Source organism: Aplysia californica, unplaced genomic scaffold (genome assembly GCF_000002075.1).
Source record: "Aplysia californica isolate F4 #8 unplaced genomic scaffold, AplCal3.0 scaffold00084, whole genome shotgun sequence".
In the NCBI taxonomy this organism is placed as follows: Eukaryota; Metazoa; Mollusca; class Gastropoda; order Aplysiida; family Aplysiidae; genus Aplysia; species Aplysia californica.
In genome coordinates, this window is record NW_004797354.1 from 157,515 (window position 1) to 166,696 (window position 9,182).

Below are 9,182 nucleotides of genomic sequence, written 5' to 3' on the forward strand. Positions count from 1 at the left end.
TAGGAAAAGCTGAGGAAGCTAAAAATACCTACAACTCAAATTCCATGATTTTGAGCCGAATTTTGATTTTGGGGGTGTAGCCCCCCCCTTAAGTACAAAATGTATGAGTTGTGGGCGGGGTTAATAGATTATGATGGATCTCACGCTTCCCTCACCAGCAGTTAAAAATGTATTGCTACCCATTGGTTATTTTGGGTAAACATTCATTGGAGGGGCTAACTACGGCCACTTTCCATATCCCCCCTTGCGTTTTTTCTATTATAATTTAACTGAGTAAAACGGGCACCTGTCCAACGCGGTCGCGGCCACCATTATTTTAACACACAACCCCTATCACACTAAGCAATAACACCTGTCTTTGACTTAGTAGACGCCACCTTCGTGACTCCGTACGTTTTGTCATTTGTGCATTGGCCCCTGGCGTTGTGAGCGAGCCGTCATAAATAATCCAATCACCTATCGTTGTTGTTAGGTAGTCCCTCCAACCGATACTACCGATCATGTATCGTAGGCCCCTCCCACTGTTGACCAATAGGCAGGTACATGTACCAATTTTCTGCTGTTGGTGAGGTAAGCATGTGACCCCCAAGGAGTTTAGAACTACTGTAAACTCCTTGGTGATCCCTCATAACCCATAAGCCCTGTCCAGAACTCATACACAAATCGTAAGTGAGATGAGTGGTCACTGTTTACTCAGTCTGTAACAAAGTAACAATGAACGTCAACATGAACTTGCGACAGGAGCGTCGCTTGTTCTCCGAGTGGTGGCAACCCATGTGTTAGTTTTAGCATGGCACTCGGTCTTTCTCATCTTATTTATTGTCACCCTTGCGAAAAATCAGCAACAAAATAAAAATAACAAACAAAATACAAACCAACAACAATGCGACTACTTTCGATTGGGACTTCAGATGGGAATGGTTTGTTTTCTTCATCTTGATCAGTCCTACCTAAGACGGCCACATGTCTTATACGGCCACTTTTCTCCTTGACAATTAGTGGCCGTCTTACACAGGTTTGACTGTATTAACAATATAACGATACGTGAATGAATTATGAAGGCCCTTCCACAGCGTCAGTGGCCGATTTTTTAAATTTATGACAAAGAAGCATCGGGCAGGTGGAGCCAACGCCAGGCCGCCTCAGCGATTTTCCCTTTCGTCAACCCGCAGCCACCTCCCGAATCGTCAGCCACCTCCCAACCTTTGACAAGGGTCAAACTTCCATCTATATTTAAATTTATAGGTAGTTAAATCAACCGGAACATGTATTAGGCGAAGTGATGTGCAATGATAGTCGCAATAGAGAGATTGTTTTGGTCTCTCTTTACTCATCTGCACCACACGAATTTAATTGATGTTTTCCCCTGGACTCTGCCTTTACTAAAGTCTCGAATCTAGATCTAGTTGTAATCTAGTTGCAGGTTGCAGATTTAATAAATTGCCGAGAGAGAGAGAGAGAGAGAGAGAGAGAGAGAGAGAGAGAGAGAGAGAGAGAGAGAGAGAGAGAGAGAGAGAGAGAGAGAGAGAGAAGGAGGAGGAGGAGTAGATCTTGCGAAAACTTCCGAGCAAAACAAAATGGCTACCCGCGTAGCTCGGCTCGATTCGAAAAGTAAAAGAGCCATAGCATCTTTGTAGACGATCAAATTAGCTTACTTTTGTGCTATAATTTCTTTTTTTCTTTGCTTTTGTCAATTTGATCATCCACACCGATAGAAAGTATTTCGAAATTAGGAAAAACAGGTCTTGTTTCACACTGGGTGAGAATAGCCAACGCTGGCAAGTCTCACCCGGGGTAAGAGGTCAATCGTTGGGTTTTTATTCTCACTCCGGGTGGTGATAGCCACTTCCTTACTTAAATGATTAAGTGATTAAACTTGATATCTTATTGACAAAAAAGTCAATTTAAGCTTCATTTTGTTAGAAAAAATGTGTTAGGTTTGCTAACTTCTTAGACTTCGTGTTAAACAACACGTTTAATAAAACGAATCCTTACAAGCCTAGGCTTGGCCTTTGTAATCTCGAAGGTTTAGAAGTAGAAGTAGAAGAGTCTACTACTAACTAGAGTCTAGTCCAATTTGTTTAATCTCTTGAATGTACTGGATAACAGAAATCTGCAACCTGCCACTAGATTACAACTCTAGATCTAGATCTAGATTCGAGATTTTAGTAAAGGGAGAGTCCAAGGAAAAACTGCAAGAAATTCCCGTGGTGATGAGTAAAGAGAGACCAAAACAATCTCAATAAATAATATATTCGCGACTATCACGACACATCACTTCACCTATACATGTTCCGGTAACTACCTATAAATAGATGGAAATTTGACCCGTATCAAAAGGTTGGGAGGTGGCTGACGATTCGGGAGGTGGCTGCGGGTTGATGAAAGGGAAAAGCGCGCCGCCTCAGGCAGGTAAATTTGGCTGTAGTGATAAAATAGGCAGGCGCTATTTGCAACGTCGTGTTCTGAATAGCTCTCGTGCTATTTGAAATGCCGTAGCCATAGTTTCTACACAATATTTTTTTTGGTCTGCCCATATAGATGTGCATGTACACTATAGGCACTATATACAGTACGTCCCTCTCGCCTTGCTGCGTGAATGCCACATTTGAAAGCGGCGCCCGCCATGTTTTTTGTGGCAAGCTGTGTGAAGGGATAAATGGAGAATACAGTGAATATAAGCAGATTAGGCGAGGAGTGAGGCAAGGATGTGTTATGTCACCAGACCTCTTTAACATGTACAGTGAAACAATCCTTAGAAACATAGAAGAATGTCCAGGCCTCAAAGTTAATGGAGAAAATATTAATAACATCAGGTATGCAGATGACACGATTTTAATAGCAGGCTCCGAAAAGGACCTTCAAATGCTTCTAGATACTGTTGTAAAAGAAAGTGAACATAAAGGATTATTGTTGAATGTAAAGAAAACAGAATGCATGGTAATAGTAATATCCAAAAAAGCAGCAAATCCTAGTTGTAATCTCATTAGCAAAGGTGAAAAGATCAAACAAGTCCAACAGTTTAAATATCTAGGATATATGATAACATCTGATGCCAAATCCTCCGCAGAAATAAAAAGGAGAACTGCAATGGCTATGGCTAGTTTCAATAAAATGAGCCCAATCCTGAAAAATAGAAACATATCAATGAACACCAAAATGAAAGTCCTGAAATGCTATGTTTGGTCAACCCTTCTATATGGCTGTGAATGCTGAACAATCACTAAAGACAGTGAAAATCAAATAGAGGCAACAGAAATGTGGTTTCTTAGGAGACTGCTAAGAGTATCGTGGAAGGAAAAGAAATCAAATGAGGTAGTGCTTGATGAAGCCCACGTGGGACGCTCAATGTTAAAAACAATCAGGAAACGACAAATGCAGTTTTTGGGACACCTGAATAGACATAAGGGTTTTGAACATCTAGCTCTCACTGGCAAAATTGAAGGCAAGCGAGGCAGGGGTAGGCCCAGAACAACATACTTAGGGAACCTAAACAAATGGGTAACAGGGAAAAATCAGGGAAACGTAGCTTTTCTGAGAGCATTCGAGCAAAGGAATGAATGGAAAATCATGATCGCCGATGTCTGTCGCAGATCTGGCACTGGATGATGATGATGATGATGTGTGAAGGAGTCCATGCTAAAGCAATTATAGGCAAGGCATGTATTCTCTCTCTCATACGCGCAGGGGCGAAGCGTCTATATAATCAAATAGTCACTGCTTCCCTTTCTAATTTTGAAACATTGTCGCTGTCAAATTCATCCTTAAACGTAAACCTCATAAATTAAATGTCAAAAGACGTTCGTAATCAACAAATAAAGTGAGGCTGGAATAGAGTTGAAGGGAACATGTGCATGGCAGTCAAAGCTGTTTCATTGCCACATATACCCTGTTCACCCCTTTGGGGCCACAGTTAAAATCAATCACCAGCCCTGATTAAGTAAGCTAACTAACACTGGTCGAGTCTACCTCACAAATGTGAGGGGAACTAACTCTTAATAATCTCTTGACTGCTGCTTGTGCTTGTTTTTTTTCCTCGACTTTTTACCGTCCTATAATCAGATCGTGACCTCGATTATGACACCAGCTCCTGGCCGCGAAAGGCTAACAAAAACAGCCAAATGTGAAATTTAAAAAATAATAATTGTCATGTTCTACTAAAGAGTTAGACTCACTGGTAGATCTATAACATATAGATCTAGTACTGACATCTCTGCTTCTTTGCTTTATGTTTATGTATTCACTTCTAAAGTTAAGTTTAGTTTTAGTGGGAACTGATATTTAATAAGATACTTTCCCGATTATTTTGGCGGTTGAACATACAATATGAATTCCGGATTTGTTTTCATTCACAACTCAGAGTCGCCGCCTCGAGTAAGATTCTTGTGTGATATCTACAGGCCCTATCTGGTCCCATTTCACTTTGATTACCCTGTCAAACAAGTCAGCCTTCGCCCCTGCATACGCGATAGGCGCGGCTTGGTTCTTGTTGATGTTGGGTTTCTCTACAAGGGCGCCGAGGCGTATTATATCTAAATTACTAAATAGCAATAATACAGCGTTCTTTCTACAACTAGATCTACAAATAAATGTATTATTAAATAGATATATCGTCGCCCATCTCGTGGCCTAGAGGTTAAGGTGTTGGCCTCTCATTCAAAGCTCCCGGGTTCGAATCCGGGTAGCAACCGAAAAATTTTCTTCTCTAAAATTGTCTCCTTTCACTCACCTCCGTTCCTGCTCTCTAGCAATGTTCTGTAGTCTGCTTTCATTTCCACTTTGTGCCCCCACCCCTTCACCTCCTTTGCCCCCCTCCTCTGGGCTCCTGACTCTTTCTGCAGCCTTTCTACTGCTACTCCTTGGCTTTTCCTTACTGCTGTCTTTCTGCCACACCCCTGATCTTCTGGTAGGACAAGGGCGAAAAATCTCAGAGGGCCCGTGTGCAAGTTGAGCACGTTAAAGATCCCTTGGTGGTCTCAAATCGATATAAGAGTAGGCTTCGGCCGCCACCCGGGCAAAATTCCAAATGTCCTACCAACTGAAAATATTAGATCTAGGTGTGTCCCGCGCGCTCATATGACCTTATGCAGTTACGAGCGCCGTAAAACACTTTACAAACAAACAAAAAACAAACAAACAATCACAAAAGGGCGTATCGTCAAAATTACCGGTTTTGAGTTAACACCACCATGGTATGCCGGGTAGTGAGATCTATGTTATCTCAAAACGGCGTATTGATAGCTTTAAAAATGGCGGAGTTATGAGCAAAAAACATTTAGTCCTATAGCTCTCGGGCAGGAATCTGCATCTCACATAGAGGCGTATGCCTTGTTACGCCCCTTTGTGGGAATATATACAGAGGCATATGACCGCATACGCCATGGTATAAGATGTTTTCTTTTGTTTTCTTACTTGTAAATGGGGGGGGGGGGGTGTATCTCATTCCATGTTTACTAGTCTTACTGATTCTTTCTCGCTGCATCATTGAGGGACTTTTATACGCTTTCTTACCATTAGTTCAAGTAGACACGTGTTGTTTTGGTACCTGTGCTTTATATTTCATCCTTGCTTTCAGCGTTTGGTGTTCATGCACCCATAAAGTGATAGTATCTTAGCTGATTTGTAAGCTTATAAACATTCACTTTTTAAAATATGTGAGGCAGCGTGGTGGAATCAGGCTCTCGTCAATTTTTTGGCATGTAAAGTTATTGGTATCATCTTAAAGCTTGTTCACTTGTCTTTATTTGGATGGAAAAAAATATCCATTTATCTTTAATACAAGTCGAGGATATTTGCGAAAGTGGGAGGCGACGTTCACCTATTTTCAGGGGTAAAATTAGTGAGATAATGGCCGCCAAACCTTAGTTATTTCCTTAGCTTAAGAGTCCGTGGTAACTAAAAATTTGCATTTTTTGTACCTTTAATCAACGTTTTTCCAGAAAAACCCACACATAAATGAGTTCTTTAATGGGCATGAAAGGTGTTGAACCAAAAAACAAAAATTCGATAAAAATTCACAAACCTGCGGAAAAATGCAAGTTTCTTCACTTTGATTATTTTGACGAGAGCCTGATTCCACCACGCTGCCTCACATATTTTCTACTAGTGAAAGTTTTAATTAGGTCCATGAGTCCCCAAAGATGTGGTATTGCAGAAAGTTCTGATTATATTGACGATTTAGATGTAGACCCGTCTTTCAAACCTGGTTTCCGTGTCTTGCAAGAAGGACATATTTGCAGCTTGTGGAAGGTGTGTATTGCTCCTGTATTATAACATACAGTCACTTTGTGGAAGAAGCAGGCTCATGGTAGTCTTTAAAAAAAGCCACATAGCATCGTGAGTAGAAAAAGGATAAAGCCAGAAGAGAATAACTCTGTTGTGGTTGGATATTGTACTCAACCTGAAAATTTCATTGTAGAAGGTGCTGTCAAGGAAGTGACTGCTCAGAAAGGTCCACAGTCCAATCAAAGTATAAAGAAGCTAATCACTAAGGAGATTTTTGAGAGGTGTTCCTTTGCCTTATAACTGAAATACATTTTGGCGTGCAAAGGGTTTGAGACAGGTATGAATTTGAAAGCTATGAGAAATATGGTCGAAGCTGTCACACTATTGCGAATGAAACACACGAGGAAATATTCTAGCAATATTACAGACTTGGAGACCATAATCTCCAATGTGAGTTCGTTGTTGGTCACATTGACTGCTCTGAATCTATGAAAGGGACGAGCTGTTCTCGCGGACCGAAGACCAATACATATCACTTGACTGTCGATGGAATACCGTCATCTATAAGACAACATCAGCTGGTGCTACTGAAGTAGAAAAAAAGAGGATGATGATGCCCAGCAATCGTCAGAGAAAGAGATGAAAAACTTCCCACCCTCATTAGCTCAAATTGCGAAATTCCCCGCTTTTGACTCACATCACTACTGTAGGGCAGTTTCGAGTTAAAAGGACTAGCTCTCAAACCTGAACTGAAGAGGAGACAAAACAAAGGCTGAACAATCGCATCCATGGAAAAGCCAAAGTGAGAAAACTTAAAGAAGATGCTTTCAGCAGCAATATAATCTGAATAATCATAAACTGAAGTGATTTTATGGAACAGACTCAACAGAGACTATTCAATAACCATTTATTTCCTACAAACCCACAGTACCAAACAGTGACCTTTAAGCCCCAGAAAAATCAAGTCAAAGATGTTCCATTGAACTTGAACAGCCTTAAAAAACTCCCACCTATAGCCAAGTACACTTTTCATCAAACTGGAGGAAAACACAATGTTCTTTTAACTTTGCCACTTATAACTTATGACAGGCTACCCACGTGCACTGTGTTTTCGCATTGAAGTGCCTTTCCAGATCGTTTTAATCTTTCTTAACAAACACTTGCACAATATTTCATTGATAAATGAAGTATTAGAGCTATGGGCTAAAACGTTTATAATGTATTACACAAAATCATTACGCATGCTTAGAATTTATCTCTCTACTTATATTGTTGTTGTCCAAGGATGGTGCGCAGTCCTGAATGAAAGGATCTGTGCAGTACAAGTAACTTTATGCTCATTGCATTGTGCAAATTCTGCATAATACCTTGAAGACAAGTAAGAAAGTTTAACTCTTTAACTTTTAAGTTATTTACATCATATCGTGGAGACCCCAGATCTGTTTCATTTTCTTTCCCTTGTTGTTTTTCACTCCCGAAAATAGATCAATTTGGCACATTGAGTTGATAAACCTGTTCCATATAATCAAGAAAACAATCCCTTTTCTCTTATATTCTATTACCAAACGACGTGGCGTATTGTCAATCTTGTGTCTTTACGGACATAATTATGTTCTCACAAACAGGCGTATCAGCTATTTTAGACAATTTCTTAATAAAACTAATGTAGCAATGCCAATCGCCCGCTGCGCCTTGGGCCGGAAATCGGCCTCCGCGCGAGGGGTAATTTTTGGGCCGCTCGAATCAGAAGTGACTCTCTTCTAAGTACAGTATAGTTACGGGAAAACTCCTGGACGAAAATACATGAAACTCGGCATCCAATCAGAGGAAATGTTAAACTAACGACATGCCAGCGTACAATCCCGAACGATTATTAGAACCGGAGATATTGCCTAGCAATGACAATGAAAAATATAATTTTCATTTTCATCCAAATTGCTTAAAAATGGGCTTAAATGAAAAAAGAATAAATTCTAAGAACTATGGTTTTTTAATTAATTTTTAAAAACCCATTGATAAATTAAAAAGTTATTGGGGTTTTTGTTTGTAAAATGTTGGGAAGACCTTCATATAGGAAAAAATCGCCAAAATATGGGACATGTTTGATGTATTTTGAGGAAAAACTGTTCATAAGTCAGTACGGTAATGAATTGGAGCACATGAATGAAACTTGTAATCTTCATGTGATTTTTAGTGCAGAATCTAGTTCTGCTATCACTTTTTCGATGTCTTTGTTACTTTGGATCTTAAAGACTGATATTTGCGTGAAATTTGTTGAATTGCGTGACATCGTTTTTACCGCGACGCGATCACCCCTTCTAAAACTCAGTAAAGCGCTTCGATCGGGAAAACCCGCGATGTAGTCATCGGTGACCTATTTAGTTATAGGCCAATCACATGCCGCCTAGCGATCACGCGCCTCTTGCATGCCGGCACCTCGCGTTGGAATGCGTGATCTAGTTTCCAGCTCTAGTGTTTTATCAATGGATGGGTGGTAATTTTAAGTTGGTACGTAAAATCTACTAAACGCAGAGATCTGAAATTTCACAGCAATAAAGAAGACATGTGGGGCGCTTGTGTGGTCGGCGATCAACCCGCAGCTCCGCTTAGTTTTCGAACCGCAGAGGAAATTCGCACAAACACGGCAAATGACACAATATCTATAATCATTATAATTATAGGGAATGATAAATCAGTGGTCGTACAATCTCTTGCCAAAAATGTAAACGAAAAAGCAAATCGTTATGTCACAGCAAGAATTTAAAAAGTGTCCAAAACTTTGAAACGCTCTCCTGAAAAATGCCAAAAATGCCCTTACGCCCTTTTGTGAGATGGACCACGATATATACAGTGGAACGTGGAACTCAGATTCAACGAGGTCGCCGGGCCTGATCTAAAATCTCGTTGAATCCGAGTGTTCGTTATAACAAACACGAGGTTTTGTGTAGATAAGTACA